Source organism: Phalacrocorax carbo, chromosome 2, assembly GCF_963921805.1.
Source record: "Phalacrocorax carbo chromosome 2, bPhaCar2.1, whole genome shotgun sequence".
NCBI classification, from domain to species: Eukaryota; Metazoa; Chordata; class Aves; order Suliformes; family Phalacrocoracidae; genus Phalacrocorax; species Phalacrocorax carbo.
This window is the reverse complement of record NC_087514.1, coordinates 135,709,362-135,736,002: the sequence shown is the minus strand read 5'-3', so window position 1 is coordinate 135,736,002 and position 26,641 is coordinate 135,709,362.

Genomic DNA, 26,641 nt, shown 5'->3' with positions numbered 1-26,641 from the left:
GGAACTCTCACATAAAGTGTTCAAATCTGAGGATGAAAACTGTCCTCAGGCTCTCTAAAATAGTGCTTCACTAGTCTGCAATGAAGGTGAACCCAACGTTAAAGTCATACATGTATAACTGAAAAAGTATTGAATTAAGGGTACAACTTTTTGTATAATACAGTTTTGGGCTCCATAAAAGGCTCCTAAGGTTCCTTGTAAGCTAACATTTGTTTTCTACTTAAGGTCCTCTGACAAACAGGCTTTTCAGGCACTTTAATATCATGTAAATGATTATGGCTATAGTCAAGCAGGCTCACAGGAAAGCGCTCTAGAAGCATTTTCTTCCAAGTTTACTTGATTCTGCATGGTGGGATATATGCAGGAAATCTCTTTGAATAAAACAGACTGTAACAGCCTGAAGAATATTGTTTAATCCAAAAAGATGCAGAAAAAAATGCAAGCAGGATAAAATGGTGTTTAAAACAGATTGCATCAATGACAGTTTCTATCATCCATAACGTAAGTCCATTTTCTTAACACTGTTAAAGAAGGGAAGAAAGTCTCATTCCATACATTTTAACATTTTTCTGTGTCTAATTAATTAATTAAATTTAAGCAATAGATTCTGGCTGAAAGTTCCATATTTTCATTTGAACTCCTGAAGAAATTCATCACAGAAGAGCTCTCAGATCTTACTTTGCTAAATTCAAGCAAAGTCAGGATTCCTTCAAAACCCACAATTCTTTCAGAGGCAGTGGATTAAAAATATAAATATTGGCTTACTTCTGATCTTTTGCATTGCTAAGATTTGGTCCTACATGCTCTGATCATTCATTCATTCCAAAAAATACATGCTTAGTAACTGTTCAAAAAGTGGATTAAATCCTTTAACACATTATTACTGCGCTGCCTCAATAAGCCCTTCGTTTACCAAAAAGGATATTTACTGTAAATATGGTACTAGAACCAGCTGCATCACATTTACACAAGAAGAAAACATACTGGATTGTTTAGAAAAAGAGGCATAATATAGTGGCGATTGCTTTCCCCTATACTTCTGAATTAAGAGTTTGAAATACTGTGCTTGAAGTCCCATAAAGCTTGGTATGCCTTGGGAACAGCACTCCTAGCTTAATTTGGGCCAGGCTCCTTTTTCCACTTTGAAGGAACAAAATGAGACTTTAACAGTTCCAGGAGCCTCTAGGTAGTTGCAAACTGAGGCCTCTAAAGCATTCACGCGGACAGAGCTCAGCCCATAGTATAAAGCATATTTTAGGGAGGCTGACTGTTAGAAGAAGATTGGACCATCTCCGCTCCTACCAATGCAGAAATAAAAACAAATCACTTTATTCCCCTCTCTCACCATCTCCTATACATATTTTAAGAATTATGAGACCCTCGCAGTAATATATGCAAGTGAATTGCAGTTGTGAGATTCATATCATTTCGGGATGTCCATTACTCACAATTCAAAAAAGATGAGCGTTTGGAAAACACAGTATAAGACAGTAAGAGTGCAAAGGGGAAGTTTCATCAGAAACATTGCAGAGTATGTAATACTTAGGAACAAAAGACATTTAGGTACAAAAGGAATAGAAGCCACCCCTCCTCCTCATTCACCCCCAAAAATAATAGGGTTTCAAATCCCAGCATGGAGCAATTTCAGAGATTCGTGCCATGCAGAACTATGTAGCTCAAGGCTTTTAGCCAGGAAATTCTGCAAATTTGTCCTCAGATTAAATAGTGCCATGCAACCCAATCACATTACAGCTTTATTTTGAATGCTTGCACTTGGCAATGCCTCTGGCTGAAGATGTCTTGTATTTTTTGGCTCCTGCAGAGTTTGTACTAAAAAAACATTTTGACACAATTGGCATCTACTGTTTAATCTCTTAAAAGGGTATGGAAATAAAATCCCTTTAATTGCTCTTAGGTATGCACATGTCTTGAAAGGTTTAAGACTAAATTTTATAACATGAACTAAATATACACCCTGGAGTAACTTCCTATCCAGCCAGGATGATCTTTCTAGATTAAAGATCAGGATGCAGAAAGAATGCAATGAAATTTTGTCAGAAAAGAAGCTTACTGTCTGGCATTGCTATACAGGGGTTAAAGACATGTCTACATGGCAGCCAAGAAGTACAATTTAAAGCTTGTTTGAGGATGTGTGCACAAGCTGCAACTAGCTGGTCAAGTGACGATAAACATATAGCCTTAGCACACCAAAGGGTGGTCTTGAAACTTAATCTGAAAAATTGGGCAAATATTTAGAAGGCTAATCTGCACTTAAATTCAAGCTCCCACAACTGACACTTTAGTTGTAGGATTGAAATTCCTATCTAGCCGTAATGACTACAAAAACTCTAATAAGGCTTTGTTCTAAGTGTATTATGAAGTCAAACAGTGGGAGTAAAATGGAGAATGAGGGTGTTACTGGACCTTTTCATCTGAAACTCTGTTTCATCAATAAAACTAAACTGCTAAGACTCCATGATACCCATGCTTCTAGCAAAATCTCTACCTTCTCTGATTTCTTGTTGCAGTTGCTGAATGGGATTTGGAAATTGTTCCTGGACTGGGCTTTTCATGAGAAATTTCAGAGAAGAGTTTAGACGTGCTCTTCCTTAGTTGACTGGATCCATAGACTGAAAAACAACCTTGAAAACCTGGAATAATAGTGCCTGCTTGCTTCAGCAGACCCACCCATGATTGTGTGTTTTAATTTTTCAACAAGATGTGGAGGTAGGGCCTGAGGAAACCCATAAAAATGTTTGGTTTGGCTTTCTGGCAGTTTTCCCCAGCTAGAGCGCATGAAAAGCACTGAGGATGCAAGATCCTGCTAAGTTTCCATAGAGCGCCTGACTCGAACACCACAGAACATTCTGTACATCCCGGAGCGGAGGATCGTATTGCTCTGCTCACTCTGGGGACAGCAACAAGCAGCAGCAGCAGCAGCAGCAGCAGCAGCAGCAGGTCATCAACTGGAAACTGGAAACCTGCCATCTTTTAATTAGTTGCTCTCGACTTCATAGTAATCCTATTTAAAATCCTATAAAACGTGAGGTCAGGTTTGCTGTACAAGCTCAGATAATGCCAAGCCAAATTTTTAATCATGTAATTAGCCAGAAACACCTTTTTAATCATGTAATTAGGCAGAAACACCTTTTTAGATGGAATAAATATCATCTCCTCATTAAAATTAGGGAGTATAACACATGGCCAGGTTCTGTTCTTTCCTATTCTTGATCATAGTCCAGATAAACAAAAACGTTTCCCAACTGACTCTGACTTCACGAACCACTTTGTTTTAACTAAAGACAACCGCTTTCTACACAACTTAGCTTGGATTTGGTCTCAGATTCCATGTAGACAGTCTTTCAGTTACAAGAACCAAATTCTCATTCCTCTTACACCCTATGCAAAGGTATTTTAAGTCACTTAAGTCACTCAAGTCACTCCCATTTTCAGTGATTCCAACCAGACTGCTTTGTGAGCAATCACTGGATGCATTTTAAGAGCAAACAATGCTACCTCATACAAACTGCGCACAAGACCTTAATGCAAAGGATATCAAAGGCATCGAAGTCTTATCGTTATTTCACAGACTGTTGCAGAACTGAATAAAAGAGATTAAGTGTTATTTAGTCACACAGCATATCAGTTCCTGATTCAGGAGCAGAACATGGGTCTCCTGACTACTAATGCAATAGCATAGAGGAAAATGTTGTCCTCATCTGGATCTAAAAGGAAGATTTCTCACATCTAGTCCCTTCCCCACTTCCACCACCATACCACTTCGCTGCTTCTTCAGGATGCTGGGTTGAAATGTGCTCCTTGCTGTGGCATTAAAAAAAAAAAGGTGTGTGTGGGAAGCAGTAATTTAGAGTAGGTGGGTTCATATTAATACAAATTAATAAGGTTCTTCTGTAAATATGCTGCAGTATATTGTGTAATATAATATAACCCTAGTAATCTGAGCCCTTGCTACAGCTCTCTGCTATTAAATCATTGCCAAAAAGTGGGGAAAAACTGCCAACCTTATGTGCAAATTATGAAGTGTGTAGATTCACAAGATTCTGCCTTATTGACAAAAGTAAACTCTTTTTGAAATAGACTGATTTAGATAGCTGATTTCTTTACATGCATTTATTTTACCTTGCAGGCGTCATCCATTTGGGCAGGAAATTAACTTTTCAGCCAGTGATCTTTTTCACAACACCTCTTAAAATGATATTTTTGTATGGAATGCTAGCAAGAATAGCTCTGTATGAACACACCCCGAGAATAAGTTTACAATGCCTGACAATACCCCAAATATTTCAGTAGGTGCAGAGCATACAGGCCCTTGGCATTGAGTCAGAACTCCAGGTCCCAAATCCCAAAACAGCACAGAGCTGCACGCAGAATTTGACAGGTCTGGGGCTTAAACCTCACCCCAAACAGGCAGACAGGCAAGCAGCCAACCTTTCAAGAACTACCTCGCGCTGCCGTAGATCTCCCAGCTCTCAGCCTGGACCTTTCATCGACCACTGGATCATCCCTCCTCTCCAGTGGTTTCTGTTCTAATGGGATGTCTTGGGGCATTCCTCTCGATGGTCTTCTCACTCTTTAATTCCACTCCTCTTTACAGCAGGATCCAGCTCTCCCTCATTCACCCACTCTAGGGAAAAGAGATGAGTTTGAGACTTCCCAGCCTTACAACAGATTTCTTTCTCAAACTTACAACATTCAGACCTATTTATCTAACCTGCTACAGCTTAACAATCATGACATCAGCATAAGGGTTGCCAGGGATGAACAGGATTAGTAAATTGGGAGGAAAGGGAGCTTGTTACTTTTTCCTAACGTGTTCTCAGATAGGGGCAAAAAGGAAGCAGTTCTACACCTGAGAAAGATCCCACACCAAGCCACTTCACTAGCTCATCATCATCTCAGCTCTGCACTCAGTTTAAGGGATATTTCCCACTGCACAGGTTATGTCTTCTGTCTGTGACAGGATCTTCTCAATTTTTTAATGAAAGCATTCTCTGGAAATAGTTTACTACTATTTTTCCAGTGAAAAGTGACCAAATGGAATATGCTTATGGAAAGTCATTCTAGTGAAATGCTCCCCCCACCCCTTTCATTTGCCATAAAATAGTACAGTTTTGGTAAATGCTGTCAGTTGTTTATTTTAGAAAAAAAAAAATAGTTCTCCACAAGTCATTTGTAAAGCCAAGAGAGTTCAGATTTCAAAATTTGTGGGAAGTTTTTGGTATTTTTTTCCACACTTCCCATAAAAGTTTTGATGCTTGTATATGTTCTTCCCCTTATTTCTTATTAATAAGCAAAAGTAGTGACATAAGAAATTACCTGAAACACTTTTATATCTAAAGAAAGGGAAAAGGAATGTAAACATTGACAAAGTGAGAAAGCAGCTATAGTGTGTTTTACCAGTGACAATCCTAACAAAGTTTTCACTTGTTCCACTGAGCAAAATAGATTTCTTCATCATCCTTCTTAGTTTTAACACATTTGCCAAGAGGGTTCTTTTCATACTAGAAATCCACCTTCATTTTTCTTTTATAGTGTACTGTAAAACCACCTATATTTAGTATCCTGAATTAGTCTGTATGAAAGGCAAGAAATTATAGTCTCTTGGGAAGGGTTTGCTTTTGGGGTTGTTGGTTTGTTTGGTTTTTTTTAGCAGATACCAAAAGATATCAGTACATCCTAAAATTTGTCTTACTAACAAGTGCAACAAACGCACATGAGAACACATCTGAACTAACGCTGCTTATGCCATGTGGTAACCAGAAGTTGTTAGATAAATAAAACAAGCCTAAACCAAACACACGAATCTGAAAGAAGAGCAAAAAATTTAAATACATAAGATGGCTGGCAGGCCAAGAATGAGATGCAATGGCTATATCTACACTAGTAATTTAAGCACGCCAGAATGATCCTGGCTGCTTTAAACAACTGGCATGCCCTGGACGATGACCTTATTATTAAATTCTCTCACCCTGCAAACACGGGGCTGCATGCAACATATGATTTGGAAACGGTTACTGGTGTGTGCCAACTCCTGCACCGTGCCCAGAAATTGTCTGGCAGTGCTAAGTGGCCCAGGCCTAAAACTGTGCTGCGGCAGCTGTAGAAATTTAACGGTACAGTTGGTCAAATCCCAGCACCCAGGAACGTTGCCTTGAACTATGCGTATGGATGCAGCCAGTGAAGCCACACTGATCATTAATAATAGATGCACAATGTCACCCTTCTGTTTCTGTGGAAAACACTAGCATCGTTTCAGAGGTACAGCCTGTTGCATTACTGGCTCTCTATTTTCTCTTTATTTAGTATATTCAGGGAAAAGGGCAAGTCAATGGAAAGTTGCTGTCTGAATTGATGGAATCACTGGAAAGGAAACAATAAACAAAGGAAGCAGAACTGAAATGCAAGTTAAAGCTGTCACTTTTCAGTTTTCTCCAGGGCTGCCCTGGAAAAAGGTTATTTTTAGGATTATCTTTGCAGTCCTATGTAGTACTTGCATGTCTTTGGTGCCTTTACAGTTATATATTAAATGAATAAGTACAAACAGAAAATACAGGTTTCTTCGATATTCCTTTTCACTCACAGTCATGAGCTTTCTTAGCTATTTCCAAAACTTGTTTGAGTTGGGATTATTATAGGACTTGAGAAGAAATACCTTTTTTCCTTTTAAACCTATACCACAAGGTAGATTTGGCAAAAGTCATTTTACTGGTTAGGAAAAAAAGTAATGATGGATTTTAACTTATGGTTATATCATTAGGAATATATATTTGAGAGCTGCGACCTAACAGCTGCAAAATATAGAACTAGTTTTACTTCACAAGCATTTGTCCAAACATTTTCTTTCATTTTGATCCAAATCGTTTCACACCCACTGAGTTAGACTTTGACTTTCAGGTTCAAGCAAACTGAAAATCAGCTCCTCAGCTGAATTGGTGCAGCTCCACAACAGAGCAAAATACTGACTTCAATGGAGCTACACCGATTAACACTGGGTGAGGGTCGGATCCTGATCAAATTGAAACTCAATTGAAATTGCTGTGCTTCACCTGGTGTTTATTCACACCTCACATCAAAACCATGCAAAGCTATGAATTTTGCATGATTCTGATCCAAAGCCACACACCATATATGCTTAAAATTGAGTTCAGGTCATTCAGGAGTTCCACAATGCTAAGCAAATCTTTTGATAAATATGGTTTGCGTTACTAGTTTGTAACAAAACTCCATACTGGGTGACTTTTGTGTGGTCTGGTGTTTCATTGTGAACATTTTGCACTGCTCTAATGAAACATGATTTCTAAGAAAGACAGCTAGGGGATGAAAAAGAGTTTCTATTCAATGTTTTACCCATGAGTTCTGCAATATGCACACAAACTGTGACCACAACATTAAACTCCTGATGTCTAAAATTTGAAACCTAGTTCCCTATTAAAGCACCTAAATAATGCCAGTGTGATCTACTAGAGATCCTGTGCAATGACTGCAGCTCTCATTATCGGCAGAACTGCAAGTCAAACCACTTTGCCTCAGGTCTTTACATAGCCTGGGTTTTCGTCAGAGCTTGTAAAGGGATAGAGACTAACTTTTCAGAGGTATTTATGGAAAAAAGTATCTGAAAGTGCAGGTGGCCATCTAGGGCTAGATCCAGTGTAGGCACTGGGCTCTTTAGAAAGGGATGGGAAAGGCACTGCGTGTAGAGCTTATCTGGTATTGGGCAAGAAGTAACACATTGACGGGAGCCCTTTCACTCTCTCTGGAGCTTTGGTGGCAATCACAGCTGTGGGCACATAAGGCTGCTTAACCTAGAGAAAAGTATTTGCATATGCTCACACATTTATTGCATGAGTCTGCTGCCTTGCGTTTTCCATGCACGGAACATGTATGCCACATGCACAGTAGGCCAGATACCTCCAAGAAGCCTTGAACTTATTGTATTTGCCCTGGACAGCTGATTTGTATATGTGGGGTAGATTTGATACATACAAGCAAAATGCACGTCTGGATTCCTGGATTGCTCCAGACAAAGTTTTCAGGCAGAAAAAGAAGATATATCAAGGGAAACTGAAAAATGGCAGCCTTATTCTAGTGAGACTTACAACATCGCTTACAACTTCTTTTGCTACACTTAGTAGAAAAGGACAAAGACAAGGGCAAGTATTCCCATCCAGGTGACCCCACAATGCGGTGGGCAGCAATAAATTCCTTCAGGTGAGGTGAGTATAGTATGTGGGTGCTTCCCCACAGGAGAGTGCTCTAAGCTACAGGCTCCTACAGGCCTGCCATGCTGAGCATTTCAGAAGAGATGAGAAAGGAATGTATTCTTTGATACTTCTGGTGAAACTCTGGAGGTAGATGAGTTCCCGGAGTTAGGCAGGTGCAGCAATACAGACAACCAAAATTCTAGCACATGGGAAAATTAAAGTCTACGGTGAGGGACCACCTGAATTTAGACAATTCTAGGGTTTGATGGCACTAAGGAAGAGGCAATCCCCAGGTTTCATGTGGCTCAGTTCCATGCAAGAAATTCCCTAATCTTTTGCTTAATGTAGGCTATGATACATTGTGAAGGATTTAAGAAGAGCTAAGGTACTGACAACTTCAACAGGGAAGTTCCTTACACTCCTGAGGTTTTATTACTGTGCCTTTCCCAAAATGCCACCATTGTAATGTGGCTGAGCCATGCAGGATTTCTTCGTACCTGCACCTCACTAAGCCACTTCAACTCAGCACTGCTTTCTAAAACACGTCATCTGGCACAAGTCTGAACTCCTCATAAGGCACAGAGCCAAGGCCACCTTCTTAAAAATCCTCATTGTGAGAGGAAATGTTATATTTTATATACAGTTCAATGTTTATATCACCCCAAAGTACAGGAAGCCTGAGGGAAACCCTTTCCTAATCTGTAAAACCCTGAAATTATGTATTCCATCTTTTAGCACAGTGACAAGCTATGAAAATTCTGCACATTCCTATCTCTTCATTTAAAGATGTATTAACATGAGGTTCATCAGATGAGAGCAGACAACCAAATAGCTACATTACTCCCCAGCTACCGATAAACTCCTGGGAAAGGGCAAACCAAGGGAATGAGGCCATGGACTTCTGCACTCCAATGCCTTTCAAATAACCCTGTGTGGGTCCTATACTGGGATTTTCAGATATGCTCTCTTGTATCTTAGAGAGTCTTGTCCTTAACACCCAATTCCCATTGCATCCTGGCATTCAGTGGGTTTAAATGTAAGCATTCACATCCTGGCTTATACACTGATTGGTTCGATGTTACTACAATACTTTGAAAATCTCCAGTGGTGATCTGACCATTAAACCAAGCTGTAAATTAAATAGATTGGATTAGATTTTTCCTATAGGGAAATAGCATGCCTCTTTATTCAGTTTAAGAGCGTACTGCTGACGTGATTCTTTAGGCATGAATACAAGAATGTATTATACTCAACAATGGTACAGATGCCTGAACAAAACATTATAATATGCCACTCACTTCTCTTGGAAGCATCTCATGATCGTTGGACTGTAGCCACACTGGTACTTGACTCTAACTTCCACTGTCTTTCACAGAAGAAAGTGATGCAGGAACGGAGAGATGACAAGATAAAAATAGCTAAGCTTTCGCCATTGAAATTTCAAAATGTGAGCGAATGGAAAGAACACTTCCTCGGTCCCTTGGGAAAATCAGTCCTGTTATTGAAGCACCAAACCCAACATCTTCTTCTGTGGCCTAGCATAAAATACTTCTCTGGGTCAAAATTACTCGATGAAAATGTTTATTTCCAAAGGCCTTCTATTTTGGGTCTTCAGTGTGTCCATTTACAGAACAGGAGAACCCTAAAAGTTTTGCATAATACAGTGTTTAATTTTACTTAGGATACCATCCCTTCCCAGTCCCATAAAAAGGTTTACATACAATAGATCACAGAGACCATAAACTAAAGACAAAGACCTACACAATGTTGCTGAGGTAATCCTTTGTGCTCTGCACATACCGGTGCTGTACAATATTTGAGGAAAAGCACAATAAACTATTTCAGACATCTGTTTTTAAGGTTGCAGAACACTACAATGTAAAAAGCAGACGCTACAAAGCACTCACATTTCCACCAACTTCAAATGATCCTGGATACTCAGTGGAGAGCACCAAGCTGAGTAGCTGCTCTCCCAACTGACAACAACAGCATGATGTTAAATGAGACAGATTCTCATGCTGTCAGTATGTTGTACTGTCATGGTTTCTTTGCTCTCCATATGATGAAATAGGTCGTAAACAGAGTTCGACAACCATGCATTTGCCTTATCATATTCACTGTTAATTCCACTATTAGGTACTATATGAGATTTCAGTTCCCTGTTTCAAAAAGCACAGCATCTGCTTATTAGAAATTGCACCGCTGTCTCTAGTCAACAGACAGCATAAATTCTAAATAAAACTGCTTACTACAGCTATAGTTCTGTGATTTCTTCCAATATATGAAGTACTTTATCAAAAACAAATTCAGGGATCGTGTCATAATGAAGCTGAAACAAAGCAGCTTTCGGGCAGCTGCTCAGCATTCCTCCTTCTGCCTTGTTTTCTTTTCCCTAAATGAAAGGAAACAACGGTTCCTGTTTGTTCTTTAAACCTCCTGCCCACAGCACAGCATCCTCCATAGCAAGCCAAAAGCACAGTGGCCATAAGCAACATAGCTGGGCTTTGGTGAAAGAAAATGCTTCACTGAAGTACATTGCTCCTTTCAGAGAAGCAAAACAAATGCCTTATATCACCTCCACAACTTTTAACAGTCACTCAAATTCTCTAACGTCTTGGTAGGATGTTTAAGAAGCCTCCTCAATGTCCACAACTGCAGAATCTGGAGAAAACATCGGGGTAAAGATGACTTGTGTATTTTTGATCCAAAGAGGTCTAATTTTCCCTTAGTGAGAAGAACTCTAAGACCCTTCAGCTCCAAGAGACTTACACAGAGTTCAAAACTGCTCTTTTTGTCTGCTACCACTTTCTGCCATCTTTTGTATACTCTGGATCTTAAGTTTGTGCTTCATGCTTGCAAAGTACTCCAGGACTTTGTGAAGGTACTTTACCACCTACAAAGCAAAGATTTTCTTCAGCTCCTTTGCAGTACATGGCTCAGTAGTGGACTTCCTGACAGAGCTCTGCATAGTGATCTTACAGTACTCCAGATCCCAGTAGGAAAACATTTGGGGTGGCTGTTGTTGTTGTTAGTCTGGGGTTTTTATTTTTCCTTAAAGGCTTCTAAAGTATCTTCTTGAAAGAGGGATGTGTATAGAAAAAAACACTAGAACACTAGAAAACTAAAGCAGTGACCACCATATACCTGATCAGATGAAAAGCATACTGTATCTTCTTTCTCTTAGCTATCAAAGAAAACCTGCCAGTGCCTCTGCTTGTGTCATAAATTGTCAGTCAACAGCTGTTAGCAGGCTAGATAATGGGAAGCTGAGGCCCTACATATTGTGGTCCTTCAGCTGAGGATAAGAGCCTAGGTAATAATGCTTGAAACCTTGCCTTGATTTACCCTTGTTCCAGGAAAAGTAAGTGCAAGTCTAACATCTAGAATGAGCATAGGTCATTGCAATACCCTGGGTAATTTGGTGGTGAATAAGAGTGTGCCTTACAGCCTGCTCGCAGGGCTCGTTTTCTGGACAATTAAAAGACTTCTGTACAACTTACACTCTGAGAGCATGCTTAATCAACCCATATTCTGATGACACTACACAAGTACGGGGACAGATCTGGCTGCTGCCCTGTCCCCCACCCTTCCTCCCATGCACATACTCCTGCTGAACAGCAGCTTGGAAGCAATAGCCATATATAAAAGTTTTCTGAGCAAACTTACCACTAATGAGACCTGTTTTGATAAAAAGGTAAGAATAATCCAGACGCCAGCTTAACACAGGGCTAGCCTGAAAAGGACCCAAGGTCTTTATGACCAATTATGGTCAAAGAAGCTTTTGTTTTGATAGTAGCGGGTTTGACGATATCTGTCTTCAGAAGGAGGATGTAATGTTTCCTACATGACATACCTTTTGTATTGTGTCTTGTTTTCCTGTGTTCTCTCTTTTCCAGGTTCTATTTGCCTCTCACATCTTTTCTTGGGTGATATCCCATTTTTGTTTCATTGCTTTTTGCCCTTAGAATGGCAGATCATTTATATTATGTGTTGGAAAAATGTTGACTTTATGGATGTCTCTTTGTCTCCTGTGTTAAGTAGCACATGAATGAATTTACCAATCCGAAAAAATTTAGACTAAAATGTAAAGGAGCTTCTTAAATATCCAACTTAAGTGAAAAAAATCTATTAAAGAAACCTTAGATGTTTGGCACTAGGGATTTTCTTGCTCAGTGTTAAGTATATCTAGCTCTCTGTGTGGTTCATCATGAATATCCATTTATATGCCAGACAGGGCATTTGAACCTAGGTTTTTCTTCTTTCTCCATCCTAGGTATTTTATATTCATACAGGCTATATCCACCCAAAGTAAGGACAGGAAAGAGGGGTGTTCACCTACATATTCTGGAGGCGGAAAGTCAAATATGACCAACTCCTGCCAGCTGAAGCTACCCCTGCTGTGCCCAGAGGAGGTGCTGCAGGTTCATTGTGGCTGCTGAACAATCACTACCAACTGGAAGGAGTTAGTTACTAAGAGTGGCACAACAAAGAGCAGATGTGCCCAGCAGCCAAAACGTGTCTAGCTATCAAAGCATCTCACTGCAGTTTGGTCTCTGCAGGGTGCACTCCACTTACACAGACACTTTGCGCAGAATGGAAGAAAATCTACATGCTGCGGGATGCATTTCAAAGTTCATGTAAGTCCTTGCCTTGGAAAAGAGTGTTTTTTCTCTACATTACAAGCTCCTCAAAACAGGTAACCTTCTACCACTGCGCAAGTGTCAGAGCAGATACAGCCTTCATCTGAGCAAAGAGAAGAGCTGCACAGCCACATGGATGCAACCATGCCATGGGACAGTTGTGTATGGCAGCCAGCCAGTGATTATGGATGGCTCTCTCTAAAACGTCTCTACCCATGTCATTAAACCCATATCTGATGGTAGTCAGTACAGTGTGGTCTGGACTGAGTGCAGATCCTCGTCTCTACACAGTTGAAATCAGAGGTGCTAATTCTTTTGGGGCAGATAAGGACATCTCAGTAAAGAGAATGCTTTGTTAACCAGTAAAGGTGACTATATCCCTGTGATAGTAATCATTCTGTGTGGAGCAGACTTGCATGGATGGGAATTGTTAGCCGTTCGTTTCTGATGGAGAACCTGAATTACTCAAATGAAGCTGCAATAAGGCTTTTTGGTGTTCAGGCACCACTTCTTACCATTACCTCAGGGCCCTGCCCTCGCTTTCTTCCCAGCATGGCCAGACTTGCCCTGGCATGCTCTCCCTCTTGAACCTCTGGCAACTTCTTCCAGATGTTTCCCCTACAGCTGTCACAACCCAGAGACCTGGGCAGCACTGGTAGCACACAAGACTCAGGCATGTTTGCATGTGGCATCCTTTTTTTATTGCTTTTATTGAACACTTCTATATAAAGAACATCTTTGTAGGAATCAAGTTTCATTTCCGAATAATTACATATATGAAAATGAACTGAGTAATTGAATTCCAATGAATAATTCAAGCAGCTGTAATATTCGAATCTATAATCTGCCAGAGTGTTATACGATCTTATTTCCATTTGATTCCTGAGAGGAAGTGCCTTACAAGCACTGGTACATAAAGTTGTCTCTAAACACAGACACCATCCGTCGTAAATGTTTAATGTCCAATCATGAATTACAGCACCTGTTTTAAGTGATCAGCTACTAAAGGATATATAAAAAAAAAAAAAAGAGGACGGAAATAGGAGTTTCTTTCAAGGAAGATTATTTCCTGCTGTTGAATTTCTACATCTCAATAAAGTGCCAAATTCAGTCTTTGTTCTTCCAACATCTACTGTGCATATAGCTGAACACTAAAACAAAGATCTTAGCATGGAATTTCAGCTACAACACCAAATATTTCAACCTCATTTTGCATGCACAATGATTTAAAGCCTTGGCTATCTGTATACATGTGATATACTACAAAACAGGGGCCTACCAACATTTGCTCACTTTCTCAATGATTTTTTCATCAATCTTGTCTACTATTACAATTGGTTTTAACATTCCTGATAATTTGTAAAATGTCATTTTATTACACACACCCGTATTCACCTGCAAAAAATATATTCCATGGATCCTCTATTAAAAATTCCTTCTAATCAAGATAATACCTTAAAAGTTAAGTGACATGCAGTCAATAATGAAGTCAGCAATAAGTGGTAAAAGTCAGTGCCTTACTAAAAAAAAATAAAAAACAAAGGAAAGTAAAAATAATAGTGTATAACAGAGAATTGGGGGTGGGGGGCGGGGAGCCTCACAGACTGTTTTGGAACAATTCACATGCAGAAAAATCAGGAAAAATTCACAGTGGATCTGTTTCTCAGGGAGTTTGATCCAAGACTCACTGGCAAGAGTGAAGAGGCAGACTTCAGAAATATGAAGCAAGGAGAAAGACATAAAAAAATGGAGTGAGGGGAAGGACTTCGTGCCACTTTTTCCTTTTGGCCTTTATGCTCTACACACATTTTCCTTACCCTTACTCATACTTATTCGTCTGGGGGAAATGTTGGGATTGGGAAGTGATCCATGAGAATGAAGCAGCCTGAAAAGCATTATATTAGTCTGTGGAATAAGTAATACTTCAACCAAGTGAAGTAATGGAAACCGCTTCACCCAAGTCATTTAAAATTGGACTGAATAAGGCACTGGAGATTATGCTGAAGGGAACAATTCTGCATTGGCAGGAGTATGGACAAGATGACTTAATAGATCTAGTGTCCATGTGCCAAATCCTGAGATCCGGATCCAGTTTTTATTACTCTATCGTTACTAAAGTTGAACTTCCATTCAAGTTATTGGGAGCTCACTCTGACACAAGGAAAAAATAACCAAGAGCTTCAGGATTTATGTGTAAAAACACATACAAAAACTAGTCCCATATCATTTTAAAACTTAACTTGCTACATAATAATTATAAAGTTTGAGGGCAAAAATAATAGATCTATATAGACACTCCTTGAATTATTCCTAACAGCCTGCCCAGAAAAGTTACACAGAGTTTATCTAGTTTAACTGGTTAAGACTTGCCAGAACCTTTGATCAGTGAAAACCTTACTGCTCACTTGAAATAAGTCCCTGTGTGTATGTTATGCTGTTCCTGAAATGGGTGAAAATATCTGTGAATAAAATATCGTGATGAAAATTAAAGTTTAAGTATGCTTTGCCATTTAAGCATGGGAACAGTATTAGAAGCTGTTATTAAAAAAGCACATAATATGAATATAAGCAACAGCATTTTTCCCTTTTCTTCATTAAATATCAATGGGACATTTCAACGTAAAAGAAGATTTGGACTAAATGGAGTCTGTTTTCTTTGGAGTAAAAATGTGTGTAAAAGAATCAAGGCTCTTCAGAGATTGTGCTAAGTTCTTATTTGTTTTAGTTTTAAAACAAAATAGTACTAATTAAACCAAAATTATTCCAGAAATGCTATTAACACATTCAAAATGAGAAAGTTGAGGGTGCTCCAGGGACAGAGTTCCTTGTATGTACATAAGGGTTGGTTTACATGCAGTTAAATAGTTCCAATTTTCACTTCATTCCCATTCACACCAATACCTGTCGCCCGCTAAGATTATTCCTGACACATCAAAGGTGAATCAGTTCCCTCTGGTACACCATAGAATCATCATAGACAGAAAAATCAAAGGCCACATTGAGTGTATTGGGAAAAAAATGGCCAGAAAGATAGCTGAAGTAGCAAATTCTTTCTTAATTTTGTGATGTACAGAGAGATGCATTAGTTATACTAAAGTTAAAACTTCCCAATATGGGGGAGAGGACTGGGAACCGTCGACAGTGGAATTTCTTCCCTTCTAATAAAAAAGCCACGTTAACAGTTAGTTGGAGTCTTATTAAAGATTTTTACACTATAGTGAAAATTTTCAGAGAAATGTTCCAAAATTTGCCTTATTAGGAATTCCTATTTGTGCTTATACTGAGCACTAGTCTGCATGAAGGGATGAGATTTTTCTCATATCTTTCTGGGGTAAGGTTATTGCTGAACTTTATATGGCTACAAAAAAGTCATGTCTGTTCCCAAAATGGGAAGAATGGAAATCTTATGTGATTCTTTCTTTTCTAGATTTACACAGAAGCTGTAGGAAACCTTTAAAAATGTTACTAAATCAAAGTGAAACTCATCAGTGAACATATCCAGACATGGGAGAAAGAGCTGTTGCCTTGCAGCAGCTGGAGGAGAGATGATGGCGATGAATTAACCTTGGAGGGATTCACAGTTTGCGCCTGAGTGTGCAGACAGAACGATGTGTAGCCTGATCCTGACCCTACCCTTCTCCAGATGAAGACTTAAGTGGGAGGTTGCCTTTTCTAGAAGGTAAGGTTTAGCTGGTGCAGCCAGCTGTATGGCTTCTAGCCACGCAGGTCAAAGGAGTTTCCAAGGCTAAATCAAAACAAATAGATCTGTCAAGTCTGAGCCATCAGCAGGACTCAGGCACTGGCTCATCCCTTGCATGCCCCTGCAAGTGAGGATACATTTCACAGCATGGTACAATGCTTTTTCCCTCATGGTCCCATGTGTCCACCTGTCAAGGGCACAGCATTACAGCTGCAACGTAACAAGAAAAAGAGAAAGGGAGCAATGCCCTCTGCCACATCCCAAACTCAGTAGAAGACAATCCCTAGCTGCAACATAGCCTCAGGTAAGCTAAATCCACCCACATGGGACGCAGTTTCCCTCTTTTACTGGCACAAGCCCATTTTGCCAAGTACTTTGCTGGACACATCAGAAAACTTTCACGTGCCAGGTACAAAGAGGTACTGAAGAGGCTGAAGAGAAAACACAAGTGGTCTGATGCTGCTGCTCAGACAGAACACACATTAGGCAGCTAATACCGATTGCACAATTTTAGAGGAGCACAAGGGCTGCTTTAATTTGCACTACCTTACTAAGCAGCTGTGGTTGACCATGAGCAGGGAGAACAAGGAGAGAAGATGTGCAGAGATAGATATTTTTAATGTTGTATTATTGCATTAGTACTTCACAAAGACCGAAGCATGCATCAGGTCTCTCCCCAAGCTGTTCAAGCACGAGACAAAAAGAGTAATTGCTGCCTAGAGAGGTTATGGTCTATACAATGACCGGAACTGTTGCAGTTCTCCCCAGCTTCAGCTATACCTTGTAGATGCACCTGATTGCTTGGCCCATCATTATTTTTAAAGCAAATAAAATGTCTTTCTGCTTCTTTGGGTATGGAAGGCATCACTTTCACAGAGTGCTTCATCTGGAACTGTATTTAAGTAAACTCAAGAGAGCATATTCTATATAGGCAATACAAAATCATGCGTGATTTTTTTGTTGTTGTTTCAAAAAACAGGGCTTGAGTAATGTCAGGGTTTATGGCTTTTATTTTATTTGGAGGGACTACTTTTTAACGGAAGCAGGAAGCAGTCCTTGGACACAGTAAGTCACAATGTATAAATAGCTCTACTGAGAGTATAACAAAGGCTCTTTTGTGCTTTTTCACCAGCAGAGCCAATCATATATGCAACTTAGTAACATAAAAATACCTCATCCCTACTTATGACACCTCTACCTTATAAAAAATTAAGACATCCATTTAGAATTTCTACCAAAAGCACATTATTTTCTGTGCATTGCTTAGAAGTCATACAGTAGTTGAAATAATTTACTTAAATAGTTGTAGAGAAATTCAAGAAATTTTCTGTTGTCTGATTACTAAATATAGCATACAGTTAATCCATCTTGAATTGGAATACATTTGTGGAAATATGCTACTCCATATGGTTTCATATTTATTTCTGCAAGGTGAATACAGTGACAGGATTTTTTCAAACTAGACTATAGGATTTTTTTTATTAAATCGAAACCAGTAGAGTTCCTACTTCGCAAGCATTCTGGACTTCATTTTAAGCCATTTGAAGGAGGTCCGAAGTTTATGGGATTTTAAATACATCCTTTTCTCCATCAAGGGTCTTTTAAAGGATAGTTTAATCTGTCTAATTTACATTCAGGAATTTCATCTTTTACACGCCAGGCTCTGGGACTGTCAAATCCTTGGGCTTTTCATTCTTATCAAACATAATAAAGTGATCATATATAACCAGTAGGATGTATTTTTTTGATTTTTATCCAAATGCCATTTTCAAATCCAATTTAGGTCATATAGGATGCCAATTTTCTACAGTTAAGAATTTAGATGGGTTTTCCAAAGAAAGATTATCAGTAGTAAGTATAAACATATGTCAGTTCATTAACTCTTTAAAAATATCCACCACATCAGACTTCATTCCCTCCTACATTGTCAAATACTACAGTAGGTCGTGCTTAAGGCTCTGTAAGGTACAAACATTCCCAAAAACAGTGGAAATCTTTTGCTTTCCTAGTGGGGTTTGTACTTAGGCCAACTCCAATACATATGAACATTTTATTGAGTGGGCTTGATCACATCTTGAGATTTGGGACAGATAAGGGTCCCGTGCAGCCTATTCCAGCCACTGGTTAGAACAGCTTCCAGTGAAATATTCTCCAGCTGCTCCATAACCTAAAGAGTTATTACGTCCTACTTACAACCAGAGACAGAAGCTAAATTTGCCTATTGTCAGTCAATCATCCCCTCTTCCACCTCTCTCCTGCAAATGTAATACTCCATTTTTACCTGTCCAATAAAAGAAGCTTTTTTCGCATTTGGTTAAAATCAACACAGCTTCAACACAAGGTGTTGATTTGCATTTCTTAATCACGGATATTTTTTTTTCCAGTGTTATGATAGAGCTTAGGAAGTATTTTTTTCTCCCTGTACATTGAGAAAGAAAGGGTCTTTTATTTCCAACTTTAGGAGCAACCAAATCTAAATCCATGCTAATCCCTAAAGTCAAGTAAATTCTAACAACTCCTTAGAAGTAGTACTAATGTTACCAATTACTTTCTTCCTCTGGTTAGCGTGATGCAAATTGATACAGACCAATGAAAGTGGGTTTGATTTCCCTGTGCAAATGAATTAGTTGGTACACCAAAAATCAGTAATGTACCCAACTTGAATTATGTGCTAAGCATCTTATTCCTTGTATACACAGAATATTTTAAGATTAATGAAGTATTCACACATTTCTAATGCTTGGTGAAAAAGTGAGTCTGTCTTTAGTGGAGCTTTTTACTCTGGTGGGGATAGATGGGGATTCTGCCAAATTCAATACACAACTCATTAACATAAGCCAGGTGAAGTTTCACTGTTAGCATTAGTTAAATAAAAGTTATAAGGTAGAATTTCTTATCTTATGTACATGAATATATTTGGACAGTCCCTCCTTTCCTCAGTCTCTGAACAGAAGGAAAAAGAGCTTGAGGAGTCACTTATTTCTGGTTCTTCAAGCAGTTCCTACATCATTAAATCAATCTTTTCCAACCTCTTTTTTCACAGCAGCAAGTAGCCATACAGTATTCATCCACTCCTGAGCCTAGTTGATCCCGTATCTTATGATAATCACGAAAAATCATTTAGAAGTCTACACCACTTATTTTAAATTCAGGGATAGTATAATTAAAAAAATATGTAACAGCACTTCTCAGCACCCTTTCACAAGCTTGGAGCAAAATTTTCAGTCTTAAATACATTCAGATCCAAACATTCAAAAGCTTTCAAGCAACTACTTCTGTGCTTTTAAAGGAAAATGTGAATAATAACTCAGAGGGCTAAGACTATCCCACTAGCACAGCCCTATGTGAGAGGCACCTCATAGCAGCCTTCTCCCTAGGGCAACTGAGAAAAGGGAGCAGGATTCAAAACCTCTCCCTGATTCCTTCCACGAGCAATTAATCTGCTCCTCCATGAGCAGTCAGCACAATAATCTTCATGCTAGCTCATCTGTAGCAGCTTGTCCACTGAAATCTTTGCTCACCTCCCATTGCTGTAAGCCAACTCCTGCCACTGCTGACAGAGAGAAAAGGAAAGCAGGCACCCAGGTCATGCTCACCTGCTATTGCCTGGGCTTGCATGGAGGTGGGGCAAGCCTCAGTGTTTTTCCATCTCTGGGTCTATCCCAGTATAAAGGCTGTTAGGATAGCGTAGCATCAAACTCCCTTCAGAGGCTATGGGCCATTATACATCAAAGGTATCACAGCAAGTGCAAATACGATCTGAACTCACATTCAGTGGCATGGAATCAGCAAACATACAGGGCTAAAAAGAAAGCTCTTCCCAAATACATAACCTGGGATTTTCATATTGTACCTCCTGGGTATAGAAGTGTTTGACAAGATTTATAAAACTGAACACATTAGAGAAAGAAAATGTATAAGTTTAACAGGTTCTGGTCATGAGTCAGGTCAGAGAGACAATGAGACGTGCTTGTGATCTCAAGGTAGGTAGTGCCCATGGTTCCTGATTGCGTTTCCAGCAGCTATAATTTGGGAAGTCTATACCACCTCCACCAGAACAGAAAGTAAACATAAAAAAAATCACTCTAGTATCCCATAATATGCACACTTCCACCAGCAAGTAAATAAGATTCATTTTACATTCACACTTGAATTATTGTTATACGGCCAATAAAAACAAAATATGAAGCCCTACTGAAGAGCAGTTTTAATTTGACAGCATTTCTGAAGCGTCTGGGGAAATCTGCTGTCTATGAACGCAGCATAAATTCTGCCGTTGTTTTCTACAGTACTGCAAAAGGAGAACTTCCAAGTGTCGTTCACAGCAGGAAATGCCTTCAGCCTATTTCTACCCACAACCAATAATTCTTAAGTTAATATCTGGTGGGCCCCTCCAAGCATTTCAGAACAGTATGCTTTCTGCAGTGGTCTGGTAAGAACTGCATGACCTACAAAAATTGGTAGCATGAGTTGTGCCATCTCATAATGACATGTTCTCATGTCAGTTCTGTTTACTACATCGGTGATGCAAGTTGTGATTAAAAAAAAGTAGCATATAGTTATTCAAAGAGATGTTTTTCTTTTTATGCCTTTTTCTTCTTTCCTTGAAAAAGAAAAAAATCCTACTCAGGTCCCTGCTATCCTCTTCCTATTCCATCTCTCCTCAGATCCCTCATTCATAAAGTGTTAATGGTATTCAAGATTTTGAACATAAGAATGGGATTTTTCATCCCACTTATCACTGCATTAAACTTGCTTCCCTTCCATAAGAAAGTTTTATCCTACCTATTTATCATATTATTCATTATACAAGACCAGACTGAAAATATCCCTGTATTTACAAACTTTGTATATGCCGTAAGACTAAAAGAGCTGCTTATACAACATCAGTCCGTAAATCCTGTCATTCTGTTAATAGTAGCTAATAAGGAATATCTACGAAGAAAAATGAAAAACAAGGCATACGTAGCATGTTTATATATTCAAACTGATATCACGATCCACACAAATGATAATGAAAGCTGCACTGATCATCTCATTTTCATCCTGTCCACCAGCTTTTTGCACCTTTCAAGCTGGAGTATTTCTACTACTTGTATTGCTGGAACTTGAAGTGACTTAATGGCTGTGACAACTTATGCCAGCTGAGGATCTGGTTCTAAATTTCTAGCCACACTTCATTTAAGATTAAAAAATACACATCCTACCAAATATATCTATTTGGTATTATGAAAAGTGTATTCGGAAACTAAATTAGATAATTTCTTGAGTGTTTGGGTTTTTGTTTTATTACAAAAGGTGCATGCTGGAAGATACTTTTATTAATTTTTTCTATTGACTTTTTAAAGTTCAAAGAAATAGCAACGCAAAAACCACAGAGTAAAAGATAGAACATTAAAATCTCATTGTGGTGTACGCTACAGCCATTTGGATGATCATGAAAAAAATGAATTTTCAAGCTACTGTCCTGTTCTTTACATTTTAACATTAGCTTCAGGATTATGCGTTTCAGAAGCAGACAATTCCCACTCAGTTAGAAAAAGATTACCTGAAGTCTTCTTTATGAAAAGCCAGGGATAATAGGAACCTTAAGCTCACAGCTATGTCTATTTTAACTGTGCTGACCCAATTTGTGTTTCACAGCATCGATGCTGAGAGCCTTGCTCTAATTTGAAAGGTCAGAGATTTGAGGAGCTATTCTTTACGGACTGTGTTCTTGTTTCTGTCTATTTGATCATAGCACTTTTTAAATGTTCACCAAATAGGCCTTGGTTTACATTTTTCAAATTCCATTCTTTAGAAAAGAAAAAGTCATCTTCTTTCAATTCATAAGGCTAAAAAAGTCAAGTCAAAGTACAAAAGTACAATTTCTCGGCATGTCTGCTCTATCCTTATTTGTTCCATTTTGAGTGACTGAGTATTTGATTCAGCTCAGGCAGCCACCACTCCCAGTTCCTGAGCCCCAGCCAGGTCTCTCAGGCCCATTCACAATTCCAGCACTAACTTTCCATAATTATTTTATTTCCTTAATCTTCCCAATGGCTGGTTCAGCCCCAGGTGGGCCTCATTCCTCTCCAAGTTCAATAAGACAGTCTCTTACTCCCTCTGCTCTCCTGTCTCCTCCAATTTTGATTTTTGCTGGCAGCCTCACAGTATCTCCTCTTCCCTCTCTCCTTTACACACACAAACACACACACGTACATGCACACAATAGCATGGGAAATGCCTCAACCATTTGGACAGAAACAAAGGCAAATTGTAGCTTTCCATACCTAGAAAAGGGAATGAAACAAAGGTTGACAAAAAAAAAGAAAAAGTATGAGGGAGAAAGGAGGACCACAAAAATTTAAATAAAGAAAAGGGAAGGAAAAACCAGAAGAGTTTAAATATAGCAGTAGGAAAACCATTAAAAAAGTGTTGCTCATATATTAAAGGATGAGAAAAAATGTAAAAGATATTGGAGATAAACAGAAAATGTAAAACCAGAAAAACCCTTAAGCCCCAAATAACCCAAAGCTCAATGTAGCTGCTGCAATTTCTACCTATCTGCTCAAAATATCTCTAGAAGTGTTTAAAAAGATGCAAAAAACCCCAACCTGTTTAATCTTTTTGAATTATCATTCTCTCAGTCTGCTTATCACACAGTATTCTTGAAGCTGAAAATGCTAACTGCTGGCGGGTTCCTTCAGCTTTTTCCACAACATATTAACCTGGAGCGCAATACATATCATTATGCAAGCGTAATGCTGCATGCTACACCCTGGTGTAGCATCTAACTGTAGTCTACAGAGACTGAGTCTGTCGGCTGTGCTTAATAAACTATTTAAATACGTGGATAATTTAAAGCTGTGGCTATGTCTAACCTGTGGAATCCAGGCGTGCTTCCCAGCCGTGTGTGTGTGTGCGCACGCACCCCAGCTGCACCCTGGCTCCACACTAATTCCCTTCCACCCTCCACCCCCAGACCCCAGTTTCCAGCCCAGCCAGGTGCCCCCCGGATGATCGGGGACATGGCTACGGCGCACACCCCACAGTTTAGATGGAGCCTCTGGGAGTCATCTAGCGTTACGTTTGCAACAGCCTGAAGCAGAGTTTTGGCTCGGGGTAATTATTTTGTGAGCTGAGCCTTGTATGAATATTGTTTGCTAATAGTTTTGCTGTGAAAGAGAATATCTTTTCTCACTCTCAAAAGCAGAAATAAGTTCAGTTTATTTTTTAAAGAAATTACTTTAACAGCTTCTGCCATATTTAAGCAAAGGAATACGAGTTTGCAGCAGGGCCAATCTGTTAACAAAGGACATACTGCTTTGGTAAAAGCAACCAGAGCATTCACATGGCCACATCGCCATGCACTGCACTGGAAGTATACTCCTAGGTGTCACTAGTTCATGCTTGGCCATCTGTATTTTGTCAACAATAGCAATTCACTTTTTAATGAATGTTTAAAATCTCAATTCCCCTGGGAGTAACAGCTATAGAGAGCATCAGCTATTGCTGAAAGACCAGGGATTCTAGGAATAAACAGAATATTGTGGAATGGCAAACGGGAACCAGTGACCTCATTATTCTGGAAAATGTCTCCTTTTGAACCACAAGGAACTCTGACAATGGTAAAGGTTTAGTGTTGAACAACGGAGTTTCACAGAGATACAGTGAAAGCAAAATTGAGCCCCCTGTGTACTTATGGCAGTTCTTTATTAAGTGCCATATATTATCATGTTATGTTGTGTTTTGCTTTATCGTTGTTGCATCTTTATTAAAGATGGGCCAGAAATAAAACCCAGATGTAAATATACCTGCACTTCCAAGGCACTTGGCTTTAGCTAAGAACGCGGCAGCTGAAAGCCATCCTCAGCATGCTTTTTTTCTAGAAGGTTTATATTCTTCTTCCCTTAAAGCAAAAAAAAAAAAACCAACCAAAACCAAGGAAAACATTTAAAATATCAAATAAAATCTCACTGTTGTAAAATAATTATGTATTATGTTGTTTGCTGCGGTTAAAAGGACTCTGGTTATGCAGGTATGGGGAATGACTCTGACTTTAAAGAGAACTGAAGGAGGGCAGCAATTTTGCTCTCTAGTCTGCAGAATACTAAGAACACAGGACACATTCTTGTCCTAAAGTCAAGGGATTTCCTTTGTTTAGGCTTATTAGGCGAATTACAGACTGGTGTCTTGCAGTCAGACACTGAGGTCTGCACTGGATTATTAAGTTGTAGGACACAAAACCATATAAAGCAAGAGATGTCATTATTCCAGTGACAATGGAGGAGAAAAATACCCACTGCTGACAGGCCTACTCACTCACAAGTCCATTGGTGTCAACACACATAGCAGTAGAGTCAGAATCTCTTAGGAAAGAGTTTGTTACATCTGGTTAAAAGGGAAGTGTAAGGAGCTAAAGGGGAGCAAAATGCTGTATGTCAATATTTGCCCTACTGAGGAACAGCAGACACATACTGGAACTGAAAGATACCATATATAAAGAAGTAAGTAACCACATGTATTATTTCAGCCCTGTGCCCCAGCTGTAAAATATTATTTGAAGTTATAGGGTTATAATAGTTGCACAGCTGCAGTAAGGTGAGGGTCATCCATTTTACATACATATTCAAATTAAGAATGCAGGGCTGCTGGCACGGAGCAACAGCAGCGATATGGCCTCAAAGGTAGGAAAGTACAGAAAGACAGTCAAAAATCTCTTTTTGGTTTCTCTTTTGAAGTTGGATGTGAACTATTTCATTCCTCCCTTGCTTGTGCATGGTTAGGTTTGAAGACAGAAAAAGATGAACAACTTGGGCACTTAAAGAACACATTCACAGAAAATTCAAGAACCTAAGTAAAAAAAATCATCCAAAAAGGCCTGATTTACACCTAAATGCCCTAAGTGCTTTCTTTTTCAATATTCAAATGTGTTTCTTGAATCACACATCTGTCATGGCTAGAACTGCCCTGGCTGAACCTTCCTTAAGCCCCATCTGGATCCAGAAAGTAGATGTTTTCCACATATGAATATGCCTGCATAGCAGTACACAGGTCATATGTACCTCAACTACCTCTTGATGAACTAGTCTGGGTACCAGAAGCTCATAATTTATCACTGCCTACTGACTAATTTATCCTCTTTTGATATGTCTTCATGATCTTCCACTATGTCAAAGAAAAACAGAATTACTGAGGTTGGAAGGGGCCTCTGAAGACCATCTACTGTGAACCCCTGCTCAAAGCAAGGTCAGCTATAGCAGGTTGCTCAGGATCATGTTCAGCTGCCTTTTGAAATATCTCCAGGTATAGAGACTCCATAAACTTTCTGGGCATCCTCTTCTAGTGTTTGACTGCCCTGATCACAGTGAAAGAGTTTTTTCTTGTGTTTAAATGGAATTTCTTCTGTTTGAGTATATTGATTGCCTCTTGTGCTGCTGGGGATCAGGGTCAGCAAGTTCGGGTTCTGCTCTAGGCACAGCTCCCAGACCCTTGTCTGCAACCACGACACTGAATTTTTTCTGTAGCTGCAGATCTGCAGGAAGAGCAGAAGCCATTTGCCTGATGCCAGAAGTCAGAAGCTTGCAGACACCATCATGGGGGTCTCTGACACCAGTGACTCTGCCTGCTCCTCCCTTCGTACAGTTGGAGTTCAGGCTCTTGCAGCTACAAGGTCTTGGAGAAGATCTCATCAAACTCCTTTTCTTGTCTCTGATGCTATGTAGTCTGTAGACCTCCTCCTGCAGCTCTTTTACCTGGTGACACAGAGCCTCTATCAGAACACACCTCCTGCGGCCAAGGACACCCTCTCCCCTAGCCTCAGTGAGGCACCTCTGCACCCACGGACCTGCAGAGCTGCATCCTCCCTCTGGAGCTCAGGTTGAATTGATGACAGAGGAAGTTGTCACTGCCATTACTGAGCCTGTGTACACCATCCTCAACAGAGTTTCTAGCCCTGTTCTGTGTACCCTTCTGCCTAAAACTGGCACAGACTGCTGCATCTCCTGGCTGCCTCTGTTAGCTGCAATCTGTCATACATCTGTGTCACACAGGTATGCCTAAATCTCCTGAGGGACATAACCCAGCTGGTTCTCTTA